Source organism: Apteryx rowi, unplaced genomic scaffold, assembly GCF_003343035.1.
Source record: "Apteryx rowi isolate R43461 unplaced genomic scaffold, aptRow1 scaffold_12, whole genome shotgun sequence".
Lineage (NCBI taxonomy): Eukaryota > Metazoa > Chordata > Aves > Apterygiformes > Apterygidae > Apteryx > Apteryx rowi.
In genome coordinates, this window is record NW_020447419.1 from 7073512 (window position 1) to 7091918 (window position 18407).

The 18407-nt window shown below is 36.0% G+C and overlaps 1 protein-coding gene across 11 annotated transcripts in view; it reads left to right on the forward strand.

The window, feature by feature from the left end:
- Positions 1-18407, forward strand: part of FAM126B (family with sequence similarity 126 member B) — a 68076-nt gene that overhangs the window by 11003 nt on the left and 38666 nt on the right. For 10 of the 11 annotated variants that reach the window (XM_026089516.1, XM_026089501.1, XM_026089507.1 and 7 more), the window contains exon 3: positions 14257-14361. The gene's annotated coding sequence lies outside the window, so the exon portion shown is untranslated. Of the gene's footprint in view, positions 1-6409; positions 6430-14256; positions 14362-18407 lie in introns of those variants that run through there. The other variant, XM_026089541.1, reaches the window with a different exon arrangement.

The following is an 18407-nucleotide window of genomic DNA, read 5'->3' on the forward strand; positions in this document are numbered from 1 at the left end:
CTATAGCTCTACTATAATTTCTGGCAGTTATTTTTACAATTTACATGGAAAAACTAAAAATGCTGCATTAATTTCCCTCTTTAACTGGAGTTAAAATGTTTTTAATTCACCAAGTTAGCCCAAATTTAAACTCTGAAATTTTTAGAAGAACAGTTGGAGATCCTCCAATAAATTCCCTGTTAAAGTTCATATGTTAACTTTATTTGTAATTCTGCCCGTTTCTAGCTACTTCAATACTTGAATTGAGTAAAACTCATGATGCTACAGCAGAATGAAATGTACAGCTACGCAATTTCACACTTGTTACKCACAAATTCCAAATGGGGTTAAGATCTGTGGATGAATTCCAGATCTAGTTAGGGGTCAGTAACCAATACTAATTGAGTAATCAAGTATTGTGCTGATCATGATCAATGAGGAAATGGGTGTTTTTTGGTTTATTTATTTATTTTTTTCTACTTGCCTTTATTGGGCAATGTATAATTAACCAGATGTGCAAAGGTTATTTTTTGTTTGTCCCCTCTGTCCCTGTTTTCTCAGTCTTGTGGATATTGGTGTGTGCTAAATACAGAACACAGGCTTGATGCGAGTGAAGAATGTTCAAAGGGGGAGAGGAGAATAAATGAAGTATAAAGTTGTTCAGGGAAGCTTAACTGGAGATGATGCCTCTAGATGTTAATTTCATTTAATGCATTAGGGTTTCAAGAGTGCTGTGGAAAGCTTTAAAATGATCTGTTGGTCAGTGAGGATGCCATGCTGGTTTGTTGCCAGCTGCTGGGAAAGAGCTTCTTTAGCACAGCAGCTTGTCATTTTACTGAAACTTTTTGTAGGATCTTTACCACGTTTGGTTGGTGGTGATGTGCCTGGGTGTGACAGTCAACTGCCTGTCTCTGTGCCCCTGATTGTAACCTTCCAGAGACTGCATCTGATAGCTTATTTTGGTATTGATATTTTTGGTCTTCTGAGAGTTGGGAGAGAGGAAGGAACAGATCTCAAGTGAACAGCATACTCATCTTAATTAGGAAATATTACTTGCAATTTAAAGAATGTTTAGCTTTGGAAAGCTTTGAGGTATTTCTAATTCATATTCCAATAAGTGGATTTTGTTGGGCAAAAATATTTTTTCCTGCTTCTTCTGTTATGCAAAATTCCAGTAGTAATAGTTACTTTATTGCTATTTCTGTGAAATACTGTGACATTCTGCATTAGTAATGTGTGTTAACTTTGAATAGACTCTTAAGATTGTGATGTTTCCATGAGCGCAGACTTTGTAGCTTTCTGAAATGCCTACTGTTGCTATTAGTCAATTCTGTATGTTTATGCATATTCCTTGCATCTATGAAAAATGAAAAGATATTTACAGCACTTGTTCTTTTCCTTTTTTTATTACTGTATAAGCATATTTGAAGTTAGAATCTTATTTCTTGTTTTTAATTATTCAAATAAAACAGATGGAACTGATCAGGAAACAAAATCATTAAAATGCAGTTACAGAAGTCTTTCTAATAGACCAATTGGATAGCTGGCAGATAAGACAAACAGCCTAGGACTTTGGGGGATTTTTTTTCTTCTTCCCAAGTATGAAACTCCTGCTGCTCTCCGATAACTGAAAATAATTATTTTAGAACTATCTTCAGTGCAAATCTTGTACATAATTCCAAGTACCAGGGTGTCAGGTCTGGATTTGTATTTTGTTCAGAACAATTTTTTCACATACATAGTCACATTTCAATTGTCTGTGTGATTTGTAGGTACCTGATCAACCATACTTCTCCAAAGGTTACTTAATGCTGTGCATGTCCACTGTCTGCACACCAATAACCTCTGTATTTCTAAACCTTCTCTGTATCTGAAATGTTCTCAAAAGGCTGCCTGCATGTGCTTTGTGAAGCATGCTGTTTTAGATGAGTATAATAACTCGTACCAAAAATGTATAACCTCAGAATCTCAGAGATGCCTGACACCTGCACTTCAGGAAATACTGTTGCTACCTATCACCACAGTTGCATGGAGAAACAGAACAATGACACATTTAAAAGGCTGCTTAGTTAAACTGGGGCTTTGATTAAAACTTTTTGCTGATGAGTTTGAAGAGGGTGAACTGAACTTGCTACAGTCCCAATATATTAATAAAAAAAAAGTGTAAGACCGGGCAATGTGACTTACCTGGAAAGAATAAGGAAACCACAGATGTTGAGTCCATTTCAAGTAGAGGTAATATATAGAATTTGCTAAAGAAGACCCTTCTGATTAAAGTTGCAAAAAGCAGTAGTATAACTCTGACACATTTGTATATAAGGGCATCTTTGGTATCTTTCCAAAGGGAGGTTTTCCTCAGGAGACTTGAGGGAAGGAAAAACACAGTTTTTCCAACTGCTTTTGAAGATTGTTTTTAGCAGGAGAACTATTTAGTGTTACAAACAAAATGCTAGAGTTTCTCTGTGTATGGGTGGGGTTATGTAAAAATGGTTGAAGTTTAGAACATTGAATTCTCAATGAGAATTTCTGCTTTTGTTTTTTTGGGTGTGAGAAAATACATTTGTAAACCTAGAATATTGTAAACTGACTGCATGTAAATAAATTCCATTCTTCTCTCCACACCAAACATAAACTGAAGGAAGGACACCCATGAAGCTAGCTGCATGAATTTTCAGTGCTGCCTGTTAAACCTGTAATTTCTTGTCATTTTTGAAAGACTCCTACTTTCAGAATATAAGCTGTAAAAGAATAAGGTCTATTTTTAAATATCTAACAAGTACTTCTGATTTGTTCAGTCCATGATTAGAAAACATGCATGGAAATAGTAGTATGCCCTTAATCTCTCTCTTTTTATTTTTTATTTTTTCCCCTCCCTCCTGTCTCTCTGCTCCTGAATGAAATTCCACAGTGGCTGATGTGGGGAAGAAGACTGTGCATTTCAGTTGAAATCACTGAGGCTATACCTGCTTTGCATTTCATCAGGAAAGCCTGTGGAAAGCTTTTTTTTTTTGCTTTTTTTTTTTTTCTTTTTCATGATCTATAGATTTATAGTGATAAATGAAAACTGTTGTGGAAAGTCTTGCATAACAGGGTGTGTAAAAGATCTGGCTGACTGATTTTAGACAAATTGTTTGTACTGGGTTTAGGTTGCGTTCCTAAAGAAGTTGTATGCAGAATTTTTCCCAGAGAAAAAGATTTCAATTTCAGAGATAAAAATAAACCCTGATAGTTATTTAAGTAACTTAGTGCTCTCACTATTAAAAAAAAAAAAAAAAAGGTTATCTACTTTGCACTAAAATATTAACTAGTCCTTCGTGTTTTACAACTGGTCAGTCTCTATCCTGTTTTAATATTGGTTTAACAGTAGAAAAATAATGACTGTTTAAACAATATGCATTGTGTTTAACTATTCAACAGTGAAGGTTAATAATTAAACTTGTACCAAAACCAAAGGGGAAACTGGTGTAGATCTTATACCAGTTTACATTTACTGATGTTTTAGTTCTGATTAAAGTTATTTCACAGAGAAGTAACGTATAATTCCATGTGGTAGGCCACAGAATGCCAATTTTAGTAAGCTTAATTTCAGAATTTCATGATTAATGAATGATGATTAAAATTGGTTGCACTTTCTTTAGAGGCATTGTTTCTTTGCCCTTTTTCCATGGAGGAGAGGGAGAGCCCACCAAATACATGTGTAACTTCTTGCTCTGGAGGAATCCTACTGAAGTTAATAGGGTTGCTCATGAGCATAAATTTGTGCAGGACAGCCACCTTAATCAGTTAGGTCAATTGTGTGGATAGTAAATTTTAAGGTAGCTTTGAATGGATCTATGTGCTGTACAGAATTAAGATAGTCAGAAATATGTCTTACTCCTCATATGTGGTGATTCTGACTCTTAAAATGAGGTCGGTCTAGTCTCAATATAAAGTAACTGAAGCAAAAATAGTGTTTTTCTTCTCATTTTGTGAGACTTTTCTTCGCAATTCTTAAACCCCCCACTCTAACTTTCAGAAAAGAACTGTAAGATTAAAAGTTATTGACACTGAAATAATGCTGTGATGCATTACCTGGAGGAAGACTGTTTCCTGAAAATTGCACTTGGAAGCAATAAAGAAGACTATAGTCTGAGCAGTTTTCACTCTGTAACCTGAAGCAGATCTGAGGTTTCTGGACTCTTAATGCTACTCTGCAGTTAGCACATGTCCACATATAGCAAGCAGCCAGCGTGCACCTTAGCTCCTCCTCAGAGTTTGTGTGTGCAGGGCTTGATTGCCTCATATATTCCCTTAGGTCAAGTGGAAGAGATCAGTGCTGTTTTAAAGGTTATGCCTTCTTGATGAATAGTGTGGGGATCAGTGATGTTTCACATGATCGTATTTGTTGATCAGTTTGCCTTTTGAAGTCGAGGAAATTGTATTGGAAAAGCAAAGCCAGAATGTCAATCAGAATTGATTTTTATTCTTGTAAACCATACCTCATAAACATGAATGATGCATTCGAGTCACATGTATTAAATAGTATATGATCATGCAAAAAAGAAAAATATCCTAATGCCCACAGACCTTTAACTCTGGCATTTTGAAACTGAGTGTTGGACTTTGTATTCTTAATGAAGCATTAAAATAGTAATATGGCATAATATTAGCTATAATTGAAATAAATATGAAATATTCARTTATTTAAGAGCTTGTGGGTATGTGTAAATAAGTGTAAGGGTGGGAGGAATTTGGCACATCAGTTTCATTTACTTACCATCTACTTCCTGGTGCCGAAGGCTTTACCAGCTGGAAGCTGAAAAGATTAGAATGAGGGATTTCATTTCTTCCAGCACAGAAAATGGCAGAGGATCCTTTAGGTCAGGTCTCTTTGGTAGTACTCAGAGAGGGCAGAGGAAAGAAAGATAGGTAAATTAATTCCTGAATATGTAACCTAAATTCTAGTTCAGGTGATTTGCAGTGGGTAGCAGATATTGTAGGGAGAACTACATATTGATATTTTAATTGTCTGAAATAGAGCATTTCAATTTTGATGGTTAATTTCATGATAGAATAGACATTGGTTTGTATCATGTGAGGATGTTAAAGATTGAAAAGGGGAAGCTACTTAGAATTTAGAGTTCATGTTTTTCAAACTGTTTGTTCCTGCATGCGTTTCTTTCCTTTGCAGGAGAGATTGTGACTTTTCTCAGCACAGATCTTTGCAATCTTCTTCCAAAGTTGGCTAGTTTTTTTTTTTCCCCCCTCATAAAAACTCTGCTTCAAGATTTCTGGTAGTTAGTGCCTGTTCCTTTTTAGTACTTAGCACTGAGTGTCCCTTAACTGTGGTTTTGCAAGTGTTAGTTTGCTGTTAGCTTTTTTTAGGCTATGTTTTACTACGCACTTTCTATCTTCAGTTAAATCTTTGTAGACCTAATTTACTTCATGAACCAAAACTGCAAGCCAAGAAGTTGTTTGGGAGTGGCTGGGTTACATGGAAAGTAATTTGCATGCAAGTGTTTTCATAAGTGAAGAAATTCATGAGTTGCAGACAAACTAGCATAGGAAGAGTTATTACATATGAACTGATGCAAAGCGAGGGAGAGCCTGTATCGTTTAGCGTAGGATGGGTTATCGCACAGGATCTTGACAAGAGTGTTTCAGGCTTAGTGTAGGATGACTGCATGAAGTTGTTTCTAAGGAAACTGGTGCTAAGAGAATGTATAAGGTAACATTTCTATGGATAATCTGCATATATGTTTTTTGTCTTTTTTTTAAGTATGTCAAGTCTTTACAATAGAATAATTATTGTGTATGCTGCTGTATTTAAGACTGCAGGATAATTCCTGTATTATATTGTTGATTCCAAAATCCTGTAAATAAAGTAGAGGAGTACTTTCCTCTTATCAAGGGCTGTTTCAAGACAAATTGCTCCTTCCCTATCCTCCTAGATAATCTTAACTCTTCTGCTTTATTCATTGCATGAACTCATAAGAGAGTTGGCTGTAAGTGTACAAGGTATGGCTCTGTTTCATTCAGGTCCTTAGGCTTTGTGAGGCTGAATTACTGCTAAACCACCTGGCTTCTGTAGCTTTCTACAACTGTGTTGTAAAATACAGTGAAAACTTGTCAGCTTTATAATTGGTTTATTTAACTCTATTGTAATGTGTCTATTTTCAGTTTTGTGTTTTTGTTCACTACCCTAATTATTTGGCTTTCAGCATGCCACCAGAATTTTGTATCTGCAAAGCACAATTTTGTAATTATTTATTGTAATAACTGTAGAAAGATAGGTTTGACAGCAGAGCTTTCTGGCATGTGAAAAGGCACAGTGGATGGTTTAGGGCTCAAATGATTTAGAGGAGGCCTTTTGGAACAGGAGATGAGCAGTATCTTTTCTTTGTCCCTTTTTTGGCAGTGACTGAAACTGATGGGACCTTTTTGATGAGAAACTGAGCTCACTGTGTGCAAGTAAGGTAGCATTAAAATTTACAAGAATGTTGTCAATTGCCTTTGACTTGACTGGGGTAAGGCTTTCTCCCATCATTTCCAGATAACTTTCTTTGTCCCAAGGATCTAAAAATGAAGTTAAGCGAGTCAAAGCAGGGCTGGAAATAATGGTGTTTTATCCAAGTGTTTTGCATGACTGAGGATTGTCCGTTAAGGCTGGCAACCTGCATCCTAAATACTTCAGCTTTTTTTTTTTTTTTTAGTTGGAATGTATGTCTGCTTTATCTTGCAATTAAATTAACTAAAAACTGGAGTTGGAAGAGGGCTTACTTTCTATTAAAGAGAAGGCTAGAGCTAATGATTTAAATTAGTAACTGTCCAGAGAATATTATATTTCTTTCTGCCTTTGTCAATTCTTTCACTTGTGGAAATGTATTTCCCCACGGTGTGGAGCTGTTAAAACCAGAGAATTCTGACAGAATGTTTGTAGCTGTCTCTAAAGCCAAGTTGTGGTTCTAATTTATTGGCAACAGTTTTTGAATTTCTTTCTGATGTCTTTATCAAAAAGATAGGTTATATAAATGTATATTAAATATGGTTGATATAAAATAATATATTTGTGTAGAAGGATGGAGAGGAAGCACAATGGTATTTGTGATATGTTTTTTGTAATAATACATATACTTTTTAATAAGTACAAAAAATAATCTATAAACTTTTCGGATTACAGAGCCTATTACCACCAGGCTTGAACATTCCCAGTTTTGCAGTTCAGCTGATCTTGGCTAGTCTTGTATTCAGCTGGGGTCAGATTAGCCTAAGAGCTGATCCCTTTTCCAGTGTGGAAAGCAGAGCATGCCAGAACCCATGGCTGTATAATACTGTCCACCATACAGCCTGACAGTAGCTGGATGAAGCTGTATACAGCTGTCTACTGAGCAACTAAGGCTTGATAGGCTCCTAGGAGAATTTTTTTCTGAAGTGTGTCAATTAAGTACTAGCTTACACCACTAAGTATTATGCTTTATTTTTCTTGTTCTAAAAAACAAATTATGTAACACGAGTATTTGAAATATTTATGTAAAATCTCTTCTTAACTGCCCTTATGATACTTTATGGTAATGAATCCCACTCTTATAGCCTGAGAAACAGCATACTGTTAGTAGTCTTTAAAACTTCTGCCTTGTTACAAAATAAAACACAGCAAAATGTATCTCTCTGATTTAAAAAAAAAATCTATTCTCCCTTCTCTACCACTTAACTGCATATGTTTCTAAGTTTCTATTTTCTTACAATTTTTAAAATTATCCCTGTATTTTTAATCTCTGCTTAGAAGTTATTTTTTACTGTCTTTTCTTTTTGCACTTTTCTGACTGAAGCTTTTTTTTTTTCCCTTGGATCAAATGTAGGCCAGTATTTCAAATAAGAGCATACTATCAATTTCATATGTTCTAATTACTTATTTTCGGAATTGCTTTGTACTACCTCTGCATGATTGAACGTCTTCATTTCTTTTCTGGCTGCCGATACATTCCTGAGCATATGTTTTCATTAAGCTGTTGAATGTATTGTCCGGTCTTTTTCCATTCATTCATTTACACCTCTGCATTCAGGAATAAAAGACAGTGCAAGAAGTTCAAGTTGTTTTTTTGTAATATGCATTTGTCAACCCGTTGCCCAATTATCTTTCTCCAGAGTTTATTGCAGTAATCTTGTTTAAGTGAGTGAAAAATAAAAAATATGTCTGTCCTATGTATTTCTGACCACCTGGTCTCATGTTGTTTTATCTCTATTCTGCTTCTCAGATTATTAATTCTGTTCAACCAGGGTTCTCATTGTGGAGCTACTGACTTTCTGCATCAAAGGAACTAAATGTATATTTAGTTCAGAGTAAAGATGCTTTCTTGATTACAGAAGTAGCATCAGAAAAACCTTCCTTTAAATAAACTTCCGTCCCTATTCAGTAATGAATTACAGATATAAGAGGAGTGTATATGCAGCTTGGAACAATGAGCTATATCGATAACTGAGTCTTCTGTTATTTTAGGCCTACTCTCAGCAATGTTCTCTTGCATAAGTGGCACTAGAGAGACATCATGCAGCTTGAAGCTTTGCTCTTCTCTTTGAAATTTCTCCTCAGTACAGATACTAATGGCAAGATATTCTTGCCGTAGCCTTGGAGGTCAAAATATTTAATTTTGTTATTCAGCATGCAGCTAGAATGCAATTACATTACATGCATCGTGACGTCTACTATATGACGGCAAAAAATGGACTTGTTCTTGAAATGCATGTCCCTTTTATGTAACTGCACCCCTTTCTTTTGAAGCCAGCAAAAGATCCTGTTTTCTAAGAAAAGTGGAATAGTTGTATCTTCTTAGATATCAACAATTATTAATATCTAATTGATAGCACTTTTTTTTTCTTTCCCCACTGTAATATCTTGATATTTCTGTATAGCCAGTGCTATTGGCTCTCTTATTTGGATCACAGTTTTGCTGCAGGAGCACCAAATTGGTTTTGATTAGTGGTTTAAATGCAGACTGGTAAATAACAATGTATTTAAGATAAGCAAGTTGATAGAACATGCAGGTGATGCATGTATCTGTTCTCTGATTTTTGTCAGTATATTTTTACAATGTAAGTGGAAAAAAAAGCTCTCCAATGAGAAGAGTTGATTGAACACTTTTTCATGTCTGGTGATGGCTTCATTTTCATTGTCTCATGGTTTATACACTTTTTCTAACTAGTCTGACCCTCCCCAAAACTGTCTTAAGTGCACCTTCAAAGTTGTGAAGTGTGATCCTATATATCCCAATGAAAGTTAAGTGTATAGGCTGTTACTGTGTCAGGAGTGAATCTGTGGTTTCGTACTTTTTTTTATTTATTTGTCCATTACATAAGATAGTTTGTGTTTTTTCACTTGGTAAAATTCTGTTTTGATCTCAACTCTAATTGGCAGAAGTACAGCACAAGACGCTTCTTTAGAGAACAGAATGCTATAGCTTTGATGTTAAAAGTAAAGATTCCGGACATAATGATTGAATAGCTTCATGTCTTAAATTCTGCAATTTCGTGCCAAATGTAACTTCAGTTTAGGATAATTTTTTTTATTATTATTTTAAGTGCTTTTTTGGAAGCATTTCAGTCATTATTTTTATATTTGATTTTAACATTGAGTGACGGTGTTCCCAACAAGAACTTCTGTTCCATGCTTTAATGTGAATTTAGTCTATCTGTCTATCTTCATCCTTTTGGCTAGCGCAGAATTTAAGGAATCTTAGAAATCAGTCTGTATGTCAAAATATTTGGGTATATTTAGTTATTACTGTTACTAATAACTATATTACTGTTTAGCTATTATGGTCACTGCATATTATTAGAACTTTTGAGCCATAGCAGGAAAAAATCCAGCCCTTTTAAAAATGAGAAATCTGTCTTATTGCCTGCATTCTGTTTGCTTTGGGAGAGACATGAATACTCTGGAAAYGAAATTTGATACTTTTAGTTGAAGCTGCTTCAACTTTGAATAAATATGCACRGGATTTAATGCAGTCAAACCAGTTTACTGTAGAGACACACCCGTATGGCTGCTTGATGTTGTGAAGGCTGGTTTAGTGCGCAGCAAACTGGGGGAGTGAGCGTAAGCACGAGGCGTTCTTTACTGATGCTCATGTGAAAACCCCAGCATATGTCCACAAGTCAGATAGAGAGAATCACGTTATCTGCTGTGCTCGTGTTCCTTTCTAGCTGGTGGCAAAGTCCAGCTGGCGGGGAGGCGCTCGCTGGAGCTGCCCAGCAGCTTGGAGGGTGGTGGGCACGGCGGGGAGGCGCAGCCCCTGGGTCCCAAGCGAAGACCCTCAGTGCGCTTTCGTTAAGTGTTCTCACGGGACGTTAGTGCAGAGTTACTGTGCTGTAAATCCACGTCCTGAGTAACTTGCCTGTTAGTACAAGTCCTTAAAAATGCTTGTAGAATTCATCCAGATAATTTGAAGGGAAGAGACGATTTGTCCTACACCTGAACTAACAGACTAGTAGAGTAATCCTAGCCTAAGAAGGTGTGGGCTCGTTCTGTATTGTTACAGCAGAACTCCTTACCTACATCTTTCCCAAATTGTATGGGCAAAGCAAGCTTTAACATCTGAAAAAGTGTTCCAGGAAGAATGCAAATGTAGCATTGTAGAAACAAAAAGGTTGTGTTTACATTTTTCTATAAATGTGATGCAAGACTGGCACCTTATCTGTATAAGATGCTTTTCCTCCTGGGGTACAGTTCATATTATTGGTCTTCAATGTACACCTTGTCAAAAATGTTCTGAAAGTGTCAGAAAAACTAGCTGTATTTATATAAGCAACCACACAAGGCAGAATGTGGATTTTTTGTTGAATGAAAATGTGTAATCATACAGCAGAGGTGACCCAAAAAAATCTGTTGTGTAAAACTGTTTTCACTTGTTCTCCTAAGGTAAATAATACAGATGAAGTAATACAGTGTTCCTTTCTTCAGGGATGAATAAAGCATAAGATGGCTGTAGTGTGATGCCCCGCAATCTGATCCTTTGCACTTTTTGGAGAGTATGTCACATAAGCTGAACAAAAACTCTTCCATTTTTATGTCGCGTCATTTCAAAGTAGAACTGTTAAAACCTTACTTTTTATGTGTAATAAATACTGTGCACTGAGTTTTGTTTCTGGTACTGTTCTTAAAGGACAAAGCATAAGATGAGTGTTTTAGTGTTTGTTTTCAAGGTGACTGCTTTTGTAGGTCGCAGCTATGGCTTTGGTTCTGTAGCTGACTCGCACTGGATTTGATAAACRTAATTGTGCATTCCTGCCCCTACCCTTGCACCAATACTCGCTTGTCAGACTCTTTGGAAACCAGTTCAGAAACTGGTGGAAAACAAATCTTTTATTGTAGGAATATTTTGCGGGGCGGGGGGGAAGGAGGGAGAGAGGCAAGATCCCTAAACAGGGCTTGCTTGAAGGTCTGATGCATGGCACAAGCATGGGGACAGAAATATGTGGGATACTGGAAGGGAAAGTGGACTTCTCCTTTTTCACGTTAGCTAGCTGTTGTATGCATTTAACTGTAATATGAAATTGCGCCCAAGTTTTGACACCAGCTCAGGTTAAGTTTTTAACTTTATGTGAGTTGACTTATTTGACAAACAGCTCTAAGTGGATTTTATGTTAGGCTCAATAGGCTTTCATAAGAGAAGGCACTTAAGCAGTGTGTATCAAGTGTAATGCTGCAATTGAAGATGTTTTCACTGAGTGTGTACCAGCCAAAGATTACGTATACAGATTTTGCAAAGACTGGCATGTTCAACCATTTGCAGTGCTTTGTGACTTACCTGTCCGCTCCAAAGGTCAGGAGTTAACTTCTGAGGTAGCTTAGGTATTGTGCCATTAGGATACTTGACATTTTTGCCTTACCATAGTAGGAACATTAGAACCTTTATAACGTTTGCAGTAAGGATTTTGAATCATTGATGCAATTCTTGGAGTCTGTGCAGTTTCTTCAGATATGCCAGGCTAAATCCTGACTTGGGAGAATTGCTGATTCTTAAAATTCACTGATTTCACTTATTTGTAGTATTCTTCTCTCATTCCAAATCACTGCATCTCTTCTGTAAATCAGACAACTAGTGATTGGCTTGATGCATGTGATTCTTCACAGCCTTGTGAGTGTCCCTATTTTTGCAACAGTTAGCTCCTTTAGTGTTCTCATTGCAGGCTTGTTCTGAATTTTAGAGCTATAGGGCAAAGAACACATGTTGTTACTTAAAATATACAATAGCATTTGGTGCTCAGTGAAGCAAAATGCGCATTTGATGAATGCCATCCTATTGGAGCTATGCTGTGGTTTCATATGTGCTGCTGATCATTGGAGTGTAAAGAGTTTTTTAAAAAGCATAATCTTAATTCCCTCTTGAAAGGTTTCTCCATAGCCAACTTCATATGGAGCTGATGCAATCTTTTGGGGCTTACATAGTGTTGGAGGAGAGCAGCTGCTTGCCTCCAAATTTTGACAGGATCTTCCAAGCTGGCGTAATCGTGTTGGGGAGGACAGGGAGTTTTTGGCCACAAGTTAAAACTGATGTTTGCCTCTGGTTTAAGGACAGTTACTGCTCTCTGTATGTAGAATGGTTCAAATCCTCCCCTCCCCCCATTATGCGGTTACATGATTTTGTAATATCTTCTACTTAAATTTAATTCCAGAAAACCTGCAGATTTGGTTCATGAGTGAACAGATGAGTGAATGAAAAAMTTTGAATAGATGCAGCCTGATTCTGCTGTCAGGTCTGTGCAGATCTGTTTATGTGGAGTCCTTTTGTTTAGAGTGGAACACAATACAGAAATATAAGTTCCATCATCTGATTTGCTGGTTTATAATTGTAGTTCTTGCTCTGGGGACAAGAAAACTCAGGTTCATGTGTAGAACAAGCCCTGTCTAACTTCTTACCACAGCCCTGGAAAGGCCAACCTAATGGACTTACAGGATCTTTATCTTTGGTTTTGAGACTAGGGACAGCAGGTTAAATATGATTGAATTGTGAGGTAGCAAGCATAATAATTTAGAGCTAGATGGGACTGCAGATCCTTCTCAGAGACTGGCATATATCAAATACCGTGTCTGGATGAAAAGGTTGTTTCTAGTATGTTGTAAAACTCAGGACTTTCATAAGCTTCCAGATGAACTTTATAGAACTCGTAGTCTCTCTTGAAGACATTGTCTGATAATTACAAGCAACAACTGATATAAGCTTTAAAAAAAGTGACCTTTGTCTTTCAGTTCTCCTGTGTATGTTTAAAAATCTATAATCAGGTACACTACCCCTATAGGGGAGTAATTTGTTTACTTTTTTCAAAAAAACTAATAAATATTGTCCAGGAAGGAGGCAAAGGATTTGAATTTCATTCATTCAAAAGTGTACTACTTAAGATTCCTCCAAGGAATTGCTCTTTTTTCAAAATAATTGATTTTGGAAAATTCATAGGGAGCATCATTTTGCATATACCATTTTGTTGTAAAAGTTTTCAGTTGCAATTTAGCCTGAAAAGAATGGTACCTCCTGTTAACCTATATCTAATTAGCATGGAAATAAAGGGAGCCTTTTAGTATCTGAATTGGAGAAAGTAATTACTTGAACAGTACAGAATGGAATAGACCCATTGTTCGTATACTTTAATTCTGTATTAGAGGTCTCTAGATACTGAAATCCTCTGATTTACTTAGAGTTGACTTACGTGTGAGCATTATACCCCACACTCGGCCTAAAGGGATCCTGCAGTGAAATGTGAGCTTTAGTGTAATATATGGTGGTTTTTGCAATGATATTGAAATTTTTGCTCTGCAAAGAATATGTATTAGAACAATGATGGTAAGGAGAACTCTAATATGTTCCTGTTATCATTTGGACCTTTTTTAAGAAACGTGTACTCCAAAGTCATGATATGGATTCAGCTTGCATTTTATATAAGTATTACTGTTTTCATTCATCTTCCATCTTTCTTTCACTGTTCTTCGTAAGAAATAGTGCTTCAGTGTTCCCTTCTAGTGTTTTTGCAATACTGCTCACCACTAATACATAAGGTTTTCCACATCAGTGACAAAGCTTTGTTTTAGGACCTCATGAAGCTGGTCTTTCCCTTCTTTCCCCCTGTTAAAAATGTTGAGGTATTTTTATAGCAAATTGCTTTGTTACAGGAGGGCCTAGATATGTTTTTGGTAATTCGATAAACTTCAGTTTGTAAGGTTAAAAACATATATACATGCACTGTTAGCTTTACTTTATCATATTACCCCTTACTTTGTGATCATCAGAGTTTGTTTTCATCTTTCAGAAAACGGGGCAGTATTTGAAGTCTTGACAGATGCATCCCAGGCTGAAAAACTGCTGCATTTCTCCTCATCTTCCTCCTTTAGAAAATTGACTTCTTTAAAGAGAGGTAAATATGAATGTTGCACTCTGTAGAAGATGTTTATTCCAGGCAATGTGAACTAAATATGAACTTCTGCTGTAGCATGTCCTGTGATGTTTTAAAATAACATATCTATGTCTCGTTCCAATGACTGATGATCGCTAACTTCCAATGTCTAACAAAAAGGATGTCTTTGGAAACCTTTGTTTGCGGAGTTTTATTTAGTTGTGTTATGTTATTTTATAGAAAAATATGTCAACTCTTCTGCTGAAATAAGTCACTCCTTACTTGAATTTAAATTAATCTAATATTGTTACTTCTGAGTCTGCGTTACTTTTAGGATATTTAAATGTGCTTTAGAAATCTGAGGCAGATCCTTACCCTCAAAAGCCTGTGTTCTCCAAAAGCAGTTATCTAATTACTTGCTGCCGAGGGCTGTGCTAAATGCTACGTGTAGTCCTGTTCAGAGTCTTGTAACCTTGAACTTACAGCTTCCCAACACAATTTTTATATCATATTTCACTTTATTTTCCATTTAACAAACTCTAACCGGCTCTTAAATCCAAGTTTTCCTTCAGAAATCAAAACAAATACATTCTGGTGATTTCACCTGACCTTTTGAAGGCCATTTATCACAGGATTTCATAATGTAACTCATATATCAAACCCATAACTTCTAGTTGAACCTATGTAATTTTCAAAACACACATGAAGAAGAAAAACAAAAAAAAAAACCAACAAACCAGTTTTCACTTCATATTTAACCTGACTTTTTCCTACAATTTTTATAAAAAAATTCTGCAAATACTTCAGATGTTCTTGATGTTACTTTTAAGAAGTTAATCAGCATAAGTGTTTATGGGATTAAAGACAGTAGTAGTCTTCATCTTGTTATCATCTGGTTGTGGAAGTTTTTTTTTCTCCTGTCACTACCCCAGACTAAAAGAATTTGAGAAAAAGATGGCTGTATTGAAGGAGGAAAAAAAAAGAAAAGGGGCTTTGAAGTAGGTAGTAGGTATTTGTAGTTTTTAGGAAAAAGGTGGTAAAGATATCTGACAATGTATGACAACTTTGTTGAATATAATTTGTTATATAGCTATTTAAAATTCAAAAAAAAAAAGTGACCAAAGTATCTTTTAAAATACAGTGTCCTTTCACAGATTATTTTCTGTTTCTTGTTTCCATTCAGGCAGCTATTTAACTCCAAGCTCTGTCAAAAATAAGCTTTTATTGGAATCTTAATGAAGCATTCACTGTCTTCATGTGCCTAATATGGCCTCAAAAAGCTCTTACGTTTTACTGTTCCCTCAATTTATCTCTTTTTAGGCTGCTATTCTTAACTGCTCTGCTTATAGCTGAAGAAGGTGAGCTAGGATATTTTAGAGCTTACAAGTGGCACCTGTGCTACTCTTGTCATTCCGGGACTGCGGAAGGGAGCTTGTAACCAGACATATGAAATTAGTTTTCTGTAATTTTTTCTGTGTGGAAGGTTACCTAAAAAATATACATCAGCGTGTGTTGCCAGATGTGTTTAAATAGCCTCAATAAGCTCTGAACAACAGTTTTCCCAACTTTTTTACCTGTTGGCTAGCAGGGGAAAACTCCTGAAGGTAAGGCAATAAATTATTGTAAGCAGGGAAAATAATTTTAATAACACTAGTTTTTTTTCCACTGTTTGGGGCAGTGAGAAGTCTGCAGTAGGTTGGAGGCCTAAGCTAAATCCATCCGAGTACCTAACAGCTTCAGTCTCCTTATGATTTTTTTTTTTTTTAGTCGTCTTATGCTCAGGGTAAGAGCTTTAGCTCAATCTCTTTACTGTGAACCATAAACAACTGTTGAAAGGACGCTATTTAATGCACATGGTGAGCGCAAAACCCTATTAAAATACTTGTGTGTCAGTAATGCCATCAGCGTGAATTAAATGCATTAAAACTGCCTGTATGTAGCTCTATAATGGTTTTAACCTGTGTATTTGGGAATGCACCATAGTGTTTAAAAAAGTTGCTAGCTCAAATACAATTTAGTGTGAAAGTAACCAAAATCATCGTCTGTTACAGGTATACAGACAATAGTTCTTTTCATCTTTCATGATACAGAGATTATGCCTGGCCTAAATTATAATGCATCTTCTCTTCTTTTGGGGTGAACCTTAATGTTTTCAGCTCTTCTGTTCGTAGCTGTTCCAATTTCTTTTTGTAAAAGTCTTTCCTTTCATAAGCTATCAAAACTTTAAGTGTTTGTATACCATGTCACAGACGCACTTCTAAAAGTAATTTAAAGGATATGGGAGAACTCTTCATTTACAAATGGGATGGTTAAATAAATAATCCAGCACAGAATGCTGGAAGGGAACTATGTATGCTGAGAGAATAACATCATCTCTCTTACAGTTCATGTTTATTTTCTTCATCCTTTTTGTTTTTTGTTTGTTAGATCTGAAGGTCTCCATAGATAACGTTTTCAGTTGCTATTCCTGAATACTACTCTTTCTTGTATTCCTCCCAATACACTCACGCTCGCATGCAAGCATGCACACATGCGTATGCTCTCCTGCATAAGACAGTTTGAACGGTTGTAGAAGAGGCACAGGAACACTTTTTCGCATATCTTTTTCTCCCTCTAATTTAATTAGAACATGTTCTTGCTAATCTCCTGAATGAAATTGCGTAATACTATTACTGCAGACTAAAGAAAACTAATTTTTATTTTCAAACTAGCTACTTTTGTGGTCTGTATGGATGGGCATAGTATCAGAGTAGATGAATCTCTGTAGATGAGTCTYGACTGCCCTGCGTCAGTACTGAGTCTGAATGACTAGCTCTCTGAGAGTGCCACATAAAAGGCCTGCTTGCCATGTCTTTTATTGCTAAAAATAAATTCTAAAAAATAAGTATTAACTATAAAAATAATTGAGAAGAGAACCTTACTGTGAGAAGAGACCCTCTGATTTTAAAGCACTTTAATGGAGAGCAGGGAGGGGKTTTTTGTGTTTTTAAGATCAATGTTGAGTACTCAAATGCTTCTTTGTCCCCAAAACTAATAGAACTGGGTGCAGTGGTGTGACTGGTGTACCCTAATGTACCTTAACCATAGTATGAAGTGACTCCTTATAGAAGTGAATACTTGAGTCTCTGTTCCAAAACTAGAACCATGTATTTATTGGGAGGTCTGAGTTTACTGTGGGATGTTAAACTGTTATTGGTCCCTCTCATAAACTTGTTTAGTCCCAGATTCTCTAACTCATTTAGCTCCACCTGACTTCTTGTAGCTTTGCAGATCAGAAATAGGCTTTAGTCTCTAGCATCAGGCTACTGCTTCATTTCACTTCATCAGATTAAAATCTTCTGGAACTTCAATGGCTTTCAGGTATTGGTAACCTGTACTGGCCAAGCAGAAAGACAAATTACCCTTGTTGTTCAGACATACGAAGTCTTCCATTTTCTTCAAAAGAATGTTCCTGATCCATAAAAATATAAATGTGTAAATGTCCTATTCACTAATATGCATCCTATCTTACAAGAAAAATGGTATAGGTCCAATGTTTAATTATTCAGCTGTTGCACATCAGCAGAATGTGTACATCCTGCCATTTATGACATATCTCTCAATAGCTGGTATTCTTCCTTAAAATCCAGATTTTGACATTGTATATTTTAATGTGCCCTTTAAACAAGGGAAAGTACTCTTTCTTCTAGCAGCAGAGACAAGTTTGAGGAGGTAAGTGGTAGGGGCTAAAAAAATAAAATCGTAAAGCAAACAGGCAATCCTACATTTTGTATTTAGATACAATTCGGAAGAAGTTTCAGTTGGTTTAGAATAGAGAGAAGGGAGTCTTACATTGTGCATTATTTTTCTTACAGCAAGTATAGTTGTTAAAACATTGTTTTTTCAAATATTTTCTCAGAGCATTGTGTATATTTATTTAAAAAAAGGTTAATTAAATTGGGAGGGGGGAGGGGACAATAAATATTAGTAGGTATCTTTAAAGCTTATACTAGCTTTATACTAGCTTTGATGTAAATTGCTAAACCCATATAGAAACTTCAGTTTGTATTTCTTTCAGGTTTTCCAGG